The 17,298-nt window shown below is 35.0% G+C and overlaps 1 long non-coding RNA gene across 1 annotated transcript in view; it reads left to right on the forward strand.

Moving 5' to 3' along the window:
- LOC125149825 (uncharacterized) overlaps positions 1 to 13,177 on the forward strand; it is a 59,406-nt gene extending 46,229 nt beyond the window's left edge. Inside the window, exons 2-3 of the long non-coding RNA XR_007146079.1 lie at positions 3,560 to 3,644; positions 13,084 to 13,177. This is a non-coding gene — a long non-coding RNA (uncharacterized LOC125149825). The remainder of the gene's footprint in view (positions 1 to 3,559; positions 3,645 to 13,083) is intronic.
- Positions 13,178 to 17,298: the final 4,121 nt, after the last annotated feature.

Genomic DNA, 17,298 nt, shown 5'->3' on the forward strand with positions numbered 1-17,298 from the left:
AGTTTTTTTGTGTTTTCTTAGTTTTATTTTTATTCTTATCATAACACTTCTGAGCTATATTAAATATCTACCACCAAAATTTCATTTCCTGGTAGGGCAGTTACAATCTTATCCATATATTTTAAAGTATTACTGAGTCAGGGTGCCTGGGTGGCTCACTTAGTTGAGCATCTGACTCTTGGTTTCAGCTCAGGTCATGATCTCACTGTTCATGGGTTCAAGCCCCATGTTGACCTCTGTGCTGAGAGTGCAGAGCTTGCTTGGAATTCTCTCTCCCCACCTCTCTCTGCCCCTCCCTGCCTCTCAAAATAAATAAATAAACTTTAAAAAAAAGTATTACTGAGTAGATGTGTGTTAAGTAGAAATATCCTAAGTGATTATAAACAGCTAACTCCTTAGAAGTATAATATAACTAATAGATCTCTAGCTACCATTTAGTGAACTTTGTTAGAGAGACTACTTATTGTCCCTTTTTATTCCCTAGTATATTTCTTACTTCTAGTGATTGAAGTAACCCAACTAAAATTTAGCTAGATTCATGGCAACCCATGTTCATTTTTTAAACAGACTAAAGCAGAAACTAATGTGATTGTTAGAAGTGATGTGTATGAATGAGTTGAAAGGGATATAGGGTGACATTTCCCTGCATATAATTTCTATAGAAAATAATAGAATCATGTTAATGTTTCACATACTCAAGGCAAAAAAAACAAGTGAACAACAAAAGAAAAACTAAATGAACAAAGATGAGGGAAAAGAAAACATAAAACAGAATATAAACAGAAAAAAATAAACCTCACTGTATTTCCTATAACCATTCCAAAGGAGAGAAAAAAATATTCAAGTAATTTTTAAACACTGTGTTTTGACTTTATATACCCAGCGCACAAACAAAAAAGAACTATAAAAACACATTGAACTCTACTGAGTAAATTTGTTTTCTCACAAATTAGAAGCACAACTGAGTGATATAGGCCAGAAATTCTGAAACTACTTTCTGTGTATTGTAGAACTGGGCTCAGTGCTGAGAATAAAGTTCAGTAAGTATATAATGTCTAATCATTATTTCTCCTAAATATTGATCATATAATTTTTCTGACTCTGTTTACAGCCCATGGGCAGATCTAGGATTATGGAAACACTTGAAATCACATGTCTAATTTAGCCAGACTGTTAGAATAACTGCAAAAAAATCCGCCAACTACAAAAAAGATTCTATTACTTTCTTTCTCTTCAACATATGACAACTAAAATGAATTTAAATTTTAGTGTATTAAATTTAAATGAATTTAAATTTAAGTGTATCTATGGGTTGGTTAACCTCTAGTACTTTCCTGAATGTGCCATTTTATGTGGAGATATTTAAAACAGATTAAAATATGTTAAGAACCCAAACTAATATATAAATTCTAATCAAATTCAAATACCAATGGGATTGTTTTGTCAATGTTGAAAAACCAATACTTAAATGCATGTAGAGTCCATAAGGCCAAGAGTAGCTGAGACATCAAAAAAAAAAAAAAAAGATAGGGAGGATGTGATTTCAAGATTTATAATAAAGCAATAGTATGGAGGTAATGTGAAAATGACAGTGTCATTAAGTGTTGATTTAGTTCAACAAGAAAAAAGTAAGAGCCTAGAAAGACCCATGGATATTTGAGAATTCTTAGATGATGAAAATGACATTTCAAATCAATGTGAAAGAAAACACTGTTCCATAACTAAAATTAGGACATGTTGCTTTTTATATGGAAGAAAAAAATCAGATTACTATATCACTTCACCCATGAAAATCAACTCCTGGTGGAATAAAGATCTAAATTGGAAAAATAAAATCCCTGGGAATCAAGTTTTGGAGATTATCTTCATGACCAAAACATAGAAAATAATTTCTTAAGCAACCCATGTAAGGCATTAACCTTGAAGGCAAAACTGATAGATATGCGTGTATAAAAATTAAAAACTTTTGTAGGCCAAAAGAACCAGAGTAGAAGCTGAAATATTGCAGTAAGACATCTGTCATGTAGATGATGGAAAGGAGGTTAGTATCCAGAAAATACAGAAAAGATTTACAAATCAATTAGAAAAGGGCAAACATGAAATAACACATGGGAAATAAACATGTGAAAGTATACTCAACTTCACTAGAAATCAAGAAATAATGAGTTAAAACAACCATGGAGTTGTATTTCACACCAGTTAGTGTGGCAGAAAAGTTAAGGAGTATCACAACATCAAGGGATGGAGAGAAAGTAGTAACTTGAATTCTCATATTCTCATGGAGGGCATGTTCATTAGCACAACCACTTTGTGGGGAAAGCTGATGGTTTCTAGCAAAATAAAACATGTTTATAATGTGGCCCAATAATTTCCCATTGAAGTAAATGCCCAAGAGATATTCTTTCACCTATGGACAATGCTATATGCACAAAGTTTTCATAGTAACAGTAGAAGAATGAGTAAGTAAAGTATGATGCAATCATATGAAACACTAACTTACAGCTGTTAAATAACTGAAAAAGTTTAAAAAGTTTATATATCAATATTTCATATTATTTATTTATTTTTATTTATTTTAGAGAGAGAGAGAGAGTATAAGCAGGGGAGAGAGAGAGACAGAGAGAGAGAGAGAATCTAAATCAGGCTCCATGCTCAGTGCAGAGCCCAACGCAGGGCTCTATCCCATGACCCTGGGATCATAACCCTAGCCAAAATCAAGAGTTGAACACTCAATGGACTGAGCCACCCAGGTGCCCTAATACTGCATATTTAAAAAAAAAAAAAAAGAAAACATTTATCTTTATTGTTTACTTTCGTATGTGAATGTAAAAAACTAAAAATAGCAATAAATCAGTAAATATAACATGAACAGAAAGGTGGACATCAAATTCAGGATAGCTATAAACTTTGTGAAGAAAGGAAGTTGAATGAGGTTGAGGAGGGAACTCTAGTGAACATCATTTTTCGTGTAATGATTTATTTATTTAAAAACATTTAAAATATGATACAGTGTCAGTGTATATAAAAAAAGTCCCATGATGATGGGACAACTTTATATTATATATTTTACTTTTATGTGTCTTAAAATTTTCTCTAAAATATTAGAAAATAACTATATTCATAAATATATAAATAAAACAGAAAAAATATGGGGCTTTGGAACAGATTATATGTTATATCAAGATTTACCAATTGGTCTTCATTAGAGTATTTCTACATAGCAAAGTTCCATGAATCAAACCATATTTCCTTAAACAATATTGAGTTTTATTTAAAAAGTTCGCAGAATTATGGGTAAATGACAGAAGGAAGGCCCTCAAAAGCAGTGAGTGGTAGTCCTGTCTTGAAACTCTGTTAAAGCTATGTCACTACATTTGAATCCCATGGAATTCAGGGTTATAAACATTTTGCTGTGTTACTGGGAAGTATCTCATGTTCTTTAAAATTTTTTCTTTATGAACTTAAAATATAAAACATCAATGTTTAGGATCACTCCTTGTGTTTATTTGCCAATGTACTTTTAAAAATCGTTATTGTTGTTTTGCTCCTTTCGTTTCAGCCAAACTGCCTCTTCACCTTACATCAGGCTCAAGTTTTTACCCTCCATGTATTTTAGCCTTCAAAGAATCTCTCCACCCAGTTTGGTAAGTTCTCTCCCTCTTAGATTCAAAGAACACCTTGGTTCTTTTTTATTTTTGTAATGTTTATTTTTATTTAATTTGAGAGAGAAAGAGAGAGAGAGAGCAAACCTGGGAGGGGCAGAGAGAGAAGGAGATGGAGAGGGAGTGGGAGAGGGAGAGGGAGAAGGGGGAGAGAGAGAGAGAGAGAGAGAGGGAGAGAGAGAGAGAGAATATGAATGAATACCAAGGTGTTCTGTGCTGTCAACACACAGCCCAATATGGGGCTCGATCTCATGAAGTGTGAGTTCATGACCTGAGCGGAAATCAAGAGTTGGATGCTTAACCAACTGAGAGCCACCCAGGTGCCCCCAAAGAACACCTAGGTTCTTTTTTTCGAGGAAGTCTCTGCTTCTTCTTGGGAGAATTATTGTAATTATATTTGACAAACAGCTCTTTGTGCCCTATCAAATGAGCTCATCAAATGACAGTAACTCTACTTGTATTTAATTATTTATTGATTTATGTTTGCATACTATATCTTCAGTTTATAGAAGACAAGAGTTCTGATAAATTCACAACAGCTTCATCTGCATTGTAGTTCTGCTGCATATAGGAAGTACTGGACTTACAACACAAGGCAGGCACATGACCTGTTGTACTGTTGTAGGGTCCTACTAATGATACAGGTAAAATTTCTTCTGATTGGTTTTAGGCAGGACAGAAAAGACACAATGACAGAGGCAGCTCAGGAATTACTACATAGGAAGAACTTAGACTTGACAATCAGTTTGGAAGTTGAAAATAAGAAGCTGTTTTTTTGTGGACTTGCATTGCATTAAGCAAATGTCAGATCTTTGTATCAAGATGCAGAAAGCTAAGGTCGATTATCAAAGAGATTAACATCGTCTCCCCGCCACCACCACTAAAAGCCACCCCATGTCACTTTTGCTACCAGTCTGATTGCACAGCCAGGTGCTGCAGTTGGATGCTTGGGAAGATATTCGTTGCAAAATTGGATTACATGGTAGGAGTAAAGACGAGAGCTGGAAAGGTGCCTAAGAAAACTGTTGGTTTTTAAAAATGTTAGAGGGTCCGTTACTCAGAAAAGGAGGAAAACACCTTTTCTTGTCTTTCTCTCCATCCTTATTCTTTTTTTTTTTTATTAAAATTTTTTTTTTCAACATTTATTTATTTTTGGGACAGAGAGAGACAGAGCATGAACGGGGGAGGGGCAGAGAGAGAGGGAGACACAGAATCGGAAACAGGCTCCAGGCTCTGAGCCATCAGCCCAGAGCCTGACGCGGGGCTCAAACTCACGGGCCGCGAGATCGTGACCTGGCTGAAGTCGGACGCTTAACCGACTGCGCCACCCAGGCGCCCCTCCATCCTTATTCTAATAAATATGCTGGAACCTTGCTTTTAACAGATTTTAGTCAGTTATAGCAATCATGATCCAGGAAGGAAACAAAAAACCAAGATAGCTGAAATGAAAAGATGCTAATGAAGTTTTACTTGCAGAGGGGTGGGTAGGCTTAAGAGAAAAAACAAACAAAACAAAACAAACAAAACACAGGAGATGGTGAAGCACACAGCGTCTATCACCACAGGAAGATGTTACTACCTCTTTACATTCAAAGGGTCCAAAAGGGAAATAGTGTTAATAAAGCCCAGGTTAATCAGGATGGCAGAAAAGGAGTTTCTGAACTGGGACTTATGAAGGGAGGTACCTGCCCTGCAATGAGGTGGCAGAAAAATACCTCTCCCACAACTTCCTCTGTCTCCTTTTCTTGTCCTCTCATCTCAGACTTAGCCAAAGTGCCCAAGAAATGCTCCAAGCAGGTGCCCCAGGACTCATAGCTGGGCAGAGAAATGTAGAGAAAGAATATAGGGAGGCAATCAGAATAATCAGCACAATATCACCAAGCACCATTGTATTCTAGTAAAATTTTGTGTTAGATCCTAATAACAGATTTACTTATATTTATTTTATATCTTCTCATACGTTAGCAAAAATATATGCATTTTTATTCTTAGCAGATATGGCAGATATCATTACAAAATTAAGAAACTGAGACCCAGTGAGGCATAAATAATTCCCAGTGTCTTCAGGGCTAAAACTGGCTGAGTCAGGATTTAAACTAACATCCCTCTAACACAAAGTCTGTGTTCTTTCTATTTCACTGTCGTGATTTCCATGGAAAAGGGTAAGAGTCACGTGCTATCAGAGCTAGTACAGAGGCAAACACTATAATTTATAGGGAAATAATCCATGTGTGAAGGGGTGATTTTGCAGCAGAGTTGGCATTAGATCTCTCGTCTCCCAAGCTCCCACTTAAGTGTTGTGGGGTTTTTTTGTTTGTTTGGTTGGTTTTCCATCACATTAACTTAAAAAAATTTTTTTAAGTTTATTCATTTATTTGAGAAAGAGATGAGAGGCATGAGCGGGGGAGGGGCAGAGGGAGAGGGAGTGAGAGAATCCCAAGCAGGCTCTGTATAGCATGGAGTGCAACACGGCTTGAACCCACGAATTGTTAGATCATGACCTGAGCTGAAGTTGGATGCTTAACTAACTGGGCCACCCGGGTGCCCTTCCATTACATCAACTTTATCAGGTATCAGTATCTTCTCTTTTTTGAAGGGAGAACATTTATGTTTGTTACAAAAGCTTCTGGTTTAAGATAGAAGACTGAGTAACTGCATTTATCCTTTCTACCTCACAAGATCTCAATACAATAAAACTAAAAGAATAACATTGATATAAACCCAAAATGACAAAGATAATAGAGAAGCTGGTGGGAATGATGTAGAATGAGAAGTTCCATCAAATTTCCAGAAGCTAAGAAAGGAATAGAATTTTCAACTGATAAAGTTGAGAAGTTAACCAGAACCTAAAATATACAGACAAAAGTCTCTGAAAGTAAGGCAGCTGACTTTTCCTAGCAGAACTTTGACAAAGCTTCTGACTCAAATTTGCAAGTCCAATGGAGCATGAGTGAAAGATGGATCTAAAACCATAGAGAATAATTAATCAGAAGTCTATACAGAACAAGAAACCATCCCATATTGAGTTACAGAGGGCTGACAGACAGACATTTAAATCTCAGACCAAATGAATCTCAGATATTTTTTCCTCCCAAATGAGTTGAACAAATTGTCTTGAATGATTTTGGTGTAGCTAGTGTGGATGATTGTGCCCCAGAATAAAATCCTCATTTCCTTTGGGTCTCAATTTCTTATTGTACTCAAGTAGTGCAAAAGATTATTTAACTTGTATTTCTCTACTTAATCAAATTATTATTACTATTTATCATTATTATTATTATTGAGAGCAGAATAACAGCAGTTTTCAGACATGTAAAGGATAAAAATTTTACCCATATGCCTCCTGAAGCACACTTTCCTATGAGGACATGTAAACAAGTGTTCCAGCAAAGCAGTAAGTAACCCTAGAAGGAGGAAGTTAGAGGATTCAAGGAACATTTATTCCACCTTGGAGAGCAGTAATGAATGCCCCAGTAGGCCTAGAGAAAAGTCAGTCCAAATTTGAGCAGGAGAACAGAGGACTCTTGAAAAATGAATCAGTGAACTAAGTTTAAAATGTGGTAAAGAGAGAACAAAAGAAAATAAAGACAATTAGATGCTTAAGAAAGAATAGCATACTGTGCAAGAAAGTCGTGGTCATAATTGCAGTGGGGAGTTAGTGGGCTTCAAGGAAAACAGCTGAATGGATTCTACCAGTAGAAAAATGTTGTAAACTTTGGACAAGGTAAAAATACAGTGACTATTACATGTATCACCCTCATGCAAAGAAAGAAAGAACATCAATAAGAAATATTGTAAATAAGGAATAAAACTGCTTGAGAAAAGTGTTGTTCAAGTATACAGCAAAATGCAGCATACTTTTGAGTACTTAGGGCATGTTAGAAATGGGAAACCTTTTGTATATTTTTCTTTGAGTAGTGCAAAGGATTATGTGCTTAACTGAGAAGAAAGACATATAATCATAGCACAGTTTATGATTTTCCAATGAATAATATTACCAAGTCATTGTGTTGCAAATATAAAATTTAGACTCAACCTATAGCCAAAGTATAGGAGACTGTTTCAGAATTATGATTTTTGAGTGTTGTCAGCATTGTCGATGTAAATATAAATAAAAAGCTAACTTTAGAAGGGAGATAGGAAAAAAGTATAAATAATAAACTAAGAGATGAAATAAAATGGAATAAAAATACTCAATTAACACAAGAAAAAAAATAAAAAAACAGAACAAATGGAAAACTTGATGATAGATATTAATCTAAACATACCAGTAATGCTTTATTAATGTGCATGATCTAAACACACCACTTAAAAGACAAATTGTGAGAATGGATAAGAGCAAGACTTAACTAAATGTTATTTACAAAAATTCACTTAAATATAAAAACATAGATATTCTAAAAGGATGGAGAAAGGTATATTATACAAATACTAACTAAGAGAAAGGTGGGATAGCGTATTTCACGCAAAGAAGAGTTTGGATGAAGGGACATTACATAGTGATAAACGGGAAATTTTTCAAAAAGCCACACAAATCCTAAATGTATTTGCATCTTACAACAGAGCTTCAAAATACATGAGGCAAAATGTTAGATTTTTTTAAAGTTTATTTATTTATTTATTTTGAGAGAAAGAGAGAGGGAGAGAGAGAGCGAGTGCGTGCACGTGCCAGAGGGGTAGGGGCAGAGAGGAGAGGGGGGAGAGAGAGAATCCCAAGCAGGCTCTGTACTGTCAGTGCAGAGCTCGATGCCAGGCTTGAACCCCTGAGCTGAAGTCAAGAGTTGGACACTTAACCGACTGAACCACCCAGGTGCCCCCAAAGTGTTAGATTTTAAAGAAGAAATAGACAGTCTAGCTATAGTTGGAGACTTCAACAATCTCTTCTCAGTAATTGACAGAACAAATAAGTAAAAAATAATTAAGGATATAGACAACTAGAATAATACTGTCAACCAATTAGACTTAATTGGCATTTATGGAATCCTTTAGTTAACAATAGCAGAATACACATTCTTCTCCAGTGCACATAAAACATTCACCAAGATAGATCATATCCTCAGCCATAAAAGCAAGTTTAACAAGTTTAAAAGAATTTAAATAACACAAAGTATCTTCTTGTTCATAACAAAATTAAACAATGGGATCAATAACAGAAAGATATAGGGAAAAGTAAAAATTATTTTGAAACTAAGCAGTATATTTCGAAGTTACCTTTGAGTCAAATAGGAAGTAAAAAGGAAATTTTTAAAATATATTTTATACTCAAAATGGAAACAAAACATCAAAATCGGTAGGATACAACTGGAACTGTGCTCTGAGGGAAATTTATAGCATTAAATGCTTATATTAGAAATTAAAAGATCTAAAAACCAGTAACCTAATTTACCAAATCAAGAAACTAGAGAAAGAAGAGAAATTAAACCTAAAAATGCAGAAGGAAAAAAAAAGATTAGCATAGAAATCAATGAAATTAATAACAGCAGCAGCAACAACAACAACAACAACAACAAAACAATAGAGAAAATTCAATGAAACCCAAACCTGGTTCTTGAGAAAATCATTATAATGAACAAATCTTTACCAGACTGACCAAGAAATAAAAGAGAAAAGACACTAAAGACTAATATCAGGAGAGAAATAGGGGGCATCCGTACTGACCCAAAACAGTTTAAAAGGATAACAAGAGATTACTAAAAATACATCTCTGCTCATAAATTCTACAAGCTTAGCGAAATGAACTCGTTCTTTGAAAGTCACAAACTATGGAAACTTAAGAAGAAATACATAACCAGAATAGTTCTATATCTACTAAATAAGTTGAATAAGTAATTAATAAGCTTCCACAAAGGGATACTCTGTGCCTAAACAGCTTCACTGTCTATCTTTTAGGTAAATACAAATTAAAAGTACAATAACATACAACTACACAACTCTTAGAATAGTTAAAAGTAAAAACAAATGAAAGAAATCCTCCTGAAACCCTGACAATCCCAAGCACTAGGGACAATGAGGAACTACAGGAATTCTCATTCCATTTCACATGGAAATGCAGAATGCTACAGCCATTTTGGAAAAGTCTAGCAATTTCTTAAAAAACACACACTTTACTGTATGACTCAACAGTCACACTCCCAAATGAATTATAATTTTATGTTCTCACAAAAATCTGTATTCATAATTGTCAAAAACTGGAAGCAACCCAGATGTCCTTCTAGTGGGTGAATGGATAAACAAACTGGGTATATCCATACATTGGAATATTGCTCAGCAATAATAAAAAAAAACTATTAATTCACTCAACAACATGGCCAAAATATAAATGTATTTAGCTAAGTGAAAGAAACCAGACCCAAAAGTCTATATACTGTATGATTTACTTTATATAGCACTCTGGAAAAGGCAAAACTATATAGGGATGGCAAATGGTAGCAGGCAATTCCCTTGCCAGGAATTGGTAGCAAGGGAAGAGTAGACTACAAATGGATCACACAAGGCAATTTTTAGAACAGCGTAACTCTTCTATATGTTACTGTGATGGTGGATATAGGACTTTGCCACAATCCACAATACGTTAACTATTATTACAAACAAATGCGATCAACTCATTGAAGGGGATGGAGAAAAAAGAAGCTAAATATTTTTGAAAAACAGTAAGGTTAGATTTTCTAAGCCTAAAGAAAGAACTGTACACAAACATTGTATTTTAGTTTATAAACTTTTTTTCTTATAGGAATATGATTTAGCAACTTGGAAACTAACTATATCCAAACAGTAGATTCAATAAGTACATATATGTATATTATGAGAACCCAGTCATTTATACTGTCAGAGAAAGAAGTTACAGATAAGCAAGTTGGAAATGCTAGGATGAAACCTAGGCCAGATAGGGTCAGAGATATCAGTATGAACTCATGTTTACACACATACACACAAGTACAGAAACAAATGGAGATATGTGTGTACACATAGGTTAGTATACATACATTATTTCCTAGCCCTCTTCACTGATAGGGGCTACAAGCAGTGATACCCCATTCACAGTAAGTACACCTAGGATTCAGATATTTGTTTTTAAATAATGTTCTTTAATAAAAGCAGCCGGGGAAACCTTGAAGAAATGGCTTATTTTAGGACTAGATTAGGAAAAATATGAGTCTCTGAACTATCTCATAGTGACAGAAAATAAGAAAGTCCTTAAAAAAAATGGAGCATGTTAAAAGGACATAAGAGTTACTCTGAAAGAGCTTCAAGTGATTAAAACTGGAACAATTTAAGTAAGAAATTAATTATATTATTGAATTGTAATCCAAAGAAAAAATTCAATATCCATGAGCTGACGTGAGCTGATACTGATATTGATATAAATAACATTTGAATACATACATACATACATACATATATGACTAAATAGAAGAGAAGGAACAAATCTTCCTTACAAAAGAATTCTAATTTATAAATAGAGTGTTAATGAGGGAAATAGAAAATCGGCATTAGAATACCACAGTAATGATTACTGCAGGCAAGATCCACTGATGAATTCTAAATTAGTGAGAGATTGTTTAAGGCAAGATTTGCATAGTCTCAAAGTATCTTCCCCCACAACTTATTATCTTTTGTTGTGATTTTAACATATACCCATAAACTCTTTGATACTCATAGCTGCAGGAGTTAGAGCTTAATTCTTCTACCCTTGAGTATGGCTGCACTTATCTATTCTAATGAATAGTGCACAGGAAGGGAAGAATGGTAATTTACAGTGGAGAAACTTTGCTAATGGTCTCTGATCCAAGTGATCAAAGTTAATATAACCAGTAATAAGTCACGTTGATATCATGTACCCCTGAGATGAAAAGAAGGACTCCTCTGTGGTATTCTTCCCCCAGATCCATAACTTCAGTACAATCATGATAAAACACTAGATAAAAACCTGACCAGTACTCTTTGAAAGTTTGGGGGTTATGGAAAGACAAGCAAGACTAAGAAACTCTTATAGACCGAAGGCAAGTCTAGAGACAAGTCAATTAAATATAATGTGGTATTCAAGACTGGGTCATGGAATAGGAAAAGAATACACTGAGAGAAAAATAATGTCTCTGATGTATATTAGTATTATACCAATGTTAGTTTCTTTATTTTGATAAATGCAACATGGTTATATAAGGTGTTAACATTGAGAGAAGCTAGGTAAGGGCATATGGAATCTCTTTGTACTATCTTTACATTTCTTCTGTAAATCTAAAAGTACTTTGAGATGAAAAGGACAAAAAAGTAGATGGCATAAGAAACAGCTTTTATGTGTGTTCATTTAAAGTTATAAAACTTGGGGTGCCTGGCTGGTTCAGTTAAGCATCCAACTCTTGGTTTCGGCTCAGGTCATGATCTCATGGTTTTGTGAGTTCAAGCCCCACAGTGGGCTCTGTGCTGACAGTGTGGCGTCTGCTTGAGATTCTGTGCCTCTTTCTCTCTCTGCCCCTCACTTTGCACTATCTCTATCTCTGTCAAAATAAAAATAATAAACTTATTAAAAAATAACCTTAAAAAATAAAGTTACAAAACTCATGATTAAAGTGACTAATTATATAACTATTTTAAGAAGACGGTAGAGAGAGAATGGACATATGGTACAAGTTAACTAAAATTCCCAGTCCATCAATGCAGATGGTCAAAGTTTCATTTCAAAAGTTGATAATAAATAATTTTGTAAGTGTATGATAGAAAAATCCAGAAAATCTTAAAACATACATGCCTAGATGAAGTTTCCTACTGGAGTAGGAATATAGTGGCCAGAAATGGGGGGTCAGAGACTGTGATGGTCATTACCATTTGATCTGCAAATCTGATTTCATATCTATATGTACATGTGATTTCAGTAACAATTACAGAATAGTATCATTCCATAAAGGGAATTCCTTGGTCAATTGGTTTATTTTTAATACCTTTTCTCTCTTTTGGAAGAGTCACAACACACATTTCCAAATTAAAAAGTCAGAGAAGTTGTAAATTAAAAACAAAAGAAACAAACTTTCTGTAAACCAAATTTCCTCATACCTAATTTGACTAGAGAAACCGTAGGAGCAACTATTAAAAAGTAGAAGGCACTTTGGGAAATGCTACACTCCGAATCCTTGAGGAGTAAAAGAAAACCATCACTGAGAAACTGATGTAAGACCCTCTAACCAGAGGTTTAGATGAGCTCCTACCACTCTCTGGAGCCGTTTTATTGCTAAACTCATCATGTGATTCCTGTCTGTCTCCAGTGTCTGTCCCAAACACCCCAATAGTGTGGCACAATTTTATCTTTTAGATGCAGTGTTCTCATTGTTACTTAATCATTTTGTAGGTCTATACCAACCTTATTCTGATTCTTGAAATATGTAAATGATCCTTGAAGCATACATGATTCTTGTATTATTCCCTGTAGTGAGAGAGTAAGACAGAGCTCTGGGATTCCTCTGTTGGATGTCACCTCTCCTACATGGGACAAAGATCACACTCTGCCTTGAAACTCAGTAATCAAAAAGGTAGGCTCTGTTTGCTGGGTCCTTCAAAGTCTCTCGTGCTGTAAGGGAATAGGGGGCTCTCTGCCTTACCTGGATATTGGTCCTAAAGGGATGATGTCTGGGAGCCAGGCAAAATCTATGGCTGTAGCTGTTGTAACTTACATAGTGCCAAATCAAGGCAGGTGGATTATGTATTCTCTTTGTTTTCACTCTGGATTTATAGGAAGGAAGTGTTATTTTTCCCCTTGTCCAAATATCTTAAATCATTCAAAGGCAGCATTAGACTTTAAGCAGAAAAATGCAAATGTAACTGGGACACTTACAATGACCTAAATGCATGCTGATTACCTTTTCTGTTATTTTCTGCCCTTAAATAAAGAAAATAAAATAAATGTCAGCAGTAAGAAAAATGAAAGTAGGTCAGACTACAGAACCATTAGATCAAAAGCAGTTAGAGCCAAACACACCTTTCCCAAGTGGGAAAGTGAGAAATCAACATGTAAATGAAAAGCATTTGAAGAGCTATAGCAGTTCCTCTATTAGCCTTGGCAATTAGCAGGAGGGCATTAAATTATTCTGGCGACTGCATCTTGTAACTGGAACAAAGTGGATGTGATGGTACTGTTACTGAAAGAGATGAATCACTCCAAAACAGGACTTCCATTGGGTGGGACTCATATTATTTAGAAAATGAGGAGAAGAATGGACAACGAAGGATGTTCCTTGCTGATACCATGGGAAGAACATCTGATTTTGCATTAAGCATGTGTGTGTGTGTGTGTGTGTGTGTGTGTGTGTGTGTGTAAAGATCTGTGGGTTCTTTTTTTTTTTTAAGCCTAATACTAATACTACCATGTGACAATGCATACGGTATGACCATGGATTCCTACTGAAGACATGCTGATGGTATTCATTCTTGTAAATGATTGTTACGCTATTCCTTGTTGAAAATTTGCTTTTAATGTCTCATTATATGGGGTCAAGTTGACATACTCATCCTTGCCCTACAAAGTTTAACAGAGTTGATATAGGTATGAAGGAAAGAGAGGCAGCTAAATAAATATGGAACATGCCTGTTAATGAAAAGTCACTCACGAAGATGTTTATAGAATGAGATAAGATCTCGAGAGAAAGCCTCTGAAAGAAGGAATGGGAGGAGTTCTATGAATGTAAGTAAGCTCTAGGAAGGCTCTAAGAACCATTGGAAGATTTTGGAGAGTTAACAATGAATGATAATCCACTATATGTACTAATTCTTCCAAGAATTTGAACCCATTTCTAGTCCTGATACAGATAATATGTTTGTTCTAGTCCATATAATATGTTTGTTACCCCAAATTGTCAAAATTGCTGTGAATGTAATATGAATGTGAATAAAAATACCTTGAATTTTTACCTGAAAAGCCAAAGGTATTAAATGAAGAAGACCCAAAAGATTTTGAATTTTAGAGAAAAGTGTATCTCAAATTTCGTTGTGCCTAATCTGTGGGAGAAATAAAGTCCTATCTTTACTAGTAGTTGTTAGCCTTTGGAATGTACCATTTTCCATATCATTCAAGAAAAATGGAGGAAACATAAGAGGGCTCACAATTTTATACATTCTATAGTATGACAATTGGAAATTACTTCTGATCTTTTTGCCCTGGTCTGACAAATGACACTTTCAAGTAGCAAGGAAGAGGAACTTCCTTTTCCTGTAGCAACATAGCTCATAAGATAGGGGATCTGAAAAGGTCATTTGAATTTGTGACAGACAAATTATTTTTATTTTTAAATGATCACCATGATGTTTATTCTATTAAATGTGAAAGTGGAAATACATGCTTTAATGTTGATTTAGTAATCTTTAGACTCTATAGGTTGTATCCTGGATTTATATTAACAACAAAAAAAAAACCTCATTGAGAAATTTATAAAGAAAAGCAAAAGACCCAGAATAGCTAACATAATATTGAAGAAGAATAAAGTTGGAGGACTGACATTGACTTCAAAACTTTATATAAATCTACAGTAATCAAAACAGTGTGGTATTGGCAAAAGAATAGGCAAATAGAGCAGTGAAACAGAGAGCTGAGAAACAGACCACACAAATATAGTCAACTAATCTTTGGTGAACCAACAAATGCAATCCAATGAAGAAACAATAGTGTTTTCAACAAATGGTGCTGGAACAGCTGGCCATCCACAGGTAAAAAACACAACAAACAACCAAACCAAACAACAACAAAAAAATTAAAAAGCAAGGGATCTATACATACACTTTACATCTTTCACAAAAATCTCTCAAAATGAATCACAGACCTAAATGTAAAACACAAAATTTCAAAACTTCTAGAAGATTACACAGCAGAAAATCTAGGTGACCTAGGCTATGAGACTCTAGATACAATAACCAAAGAACTACCCATGAAAGAAAAACTGATGAGTTGAACTTCATTAAAACACAAGACTTCTGTTCTGTAAAAAACATTGTTAAGAGAATAAAAATTAAGCAGCTACATTGGAGAAAATGTTTGCAAATACACACATCCAATAAAAGACTTGTATCCAAAATATACAAACAACCAACCAGGACTTTGGGTTCTAGACTATATACCTGGAATATTCATGAGAGAATGGTTGCCCTTGTGCCCTGCCCCTTAGATTTGACATCCTATCCAAAATTAAATTAGGCAAGGAGTTTAGGGATTTCCACTTGTAACTTGCCACTAGGAATTATGTCTGTATTTCTGTATTGCCATGTACATGTAAACACATTAAGTCCTAACTTCTCAAGATGGCAGACACATATATGGAGACACAGGGAACTTCTTGGGGAAAGGAGCTATTGACAGCAGCTCCAAAACCAATCAGACAAGGGAGAAAATGGAGCCAGTACTATTCTTGCTCCAGAGCAATCAGTAGAACCCAGAACTTTTGGGATTAATGGATGAATCTGAGTACTGGGGCCATGGAGCGTTGGTTTGCATTTATAGGTTTTAAATATGAATATGTATATTTCCATTTGATGTCTTTTTTTGTGCTGGACTAAAGTTACAACTATAGGCTCTGCCACTGCTGCTGTTTACCTTGCATCTTTTTTCCTTAGGCATCTCACTCCTTTATAACCAGTCAAGGAGCTTGTTTCCCTAGCACACTTTGCAACCCAGGTCACTCCCTGAAGTGTTTCCATCAGCTCCAATTTGGCAAAAATACAAAGCTAGACTTGATTTTGGAATTTCAGAATGCAAAACAATAGAAGCCTTCCCCCACACATCAAGCTTAGTTACATTGTCACCATATCTACCCAAGGAATCAAAATGCTCCCCAGTTAGAGTCTTGCTAGGCTTAAATTGATGTTTTACTTAAAAGGATGTGAGGAGGGAAAATATTCTATATGAGCTGTTTGGGAAAGAAGACAGGAAAAAAAAACATTCCGAAATGCTCATTGTGGTAATGATGCTCTGAAAGCAATTTTTAGAATGTCATATATGCAAGCATCATTTTTATTCCTGTCAGTTTGAAACAAACTTGAAATGGTGATGCTTGGTCAAAGTTTCCAAGTGCTTCCCAGTAGGCAGAGACAGGATATAAGAGAGGAAGCTAGTCATGGCATAGTCTCCTGGCAAAATTCCTATTTCCAATGGAAATCAAATTTTTTTTTGATATAGCAGTTTTTTTCCATTATATCCCTAGTAAGTCCTTCAAAAGAACAAAGAGTAATGATGGCTTACTATCTTGTTTGGCTTTGGAGTTTACCAGAAAGCACCTTCTCCTGGAATTTGCCATTGTTTCACACAACACGGGGCTCCCTTAGCCAATGAAGAGAGGGGGAAGTGGTGGTGGTTTTAATTAGGTGTCATAATGAGTATTTATTTTTTGAACTTTTCCCCTGGCAGTCAGAAATTTAGAAAAATTGGGCTGTCTCTCTCTACTGCTTTAAATGGTTTTAGTTATTCTAGACTCCTTTTTTTTAGGGTTATAAATGCTCTTACTGAAGACTGGGGATTTCTTTAGTAGCACTGAGGAAATCTTTCTTGCCATCTAAGTTGGCTACTTTACATGGATCATGCTTTGTTTATGAAAAATTAATTCTGATTCCAAATATGACAGGATCTATGATTTTTTCCCCTTATGTTTGCAAAACTGCATGAAAC

The sequence above is a fragment of the Prionailurus viverrinus genome, chromosome D4 (genome assembly GCF_022837055.1).
Source record: "Prionailurus viverrinus isolate Anna chromosome D4, UM_Priviv_1.0, whole genome shotgun sequence".
Classification (NCBI taxonomy): Eukaryota; Metazoa; Chordata; class Mammalia; order Carnivora; family Felidae; genus Prionailurus; species Prionailurus viverrinus.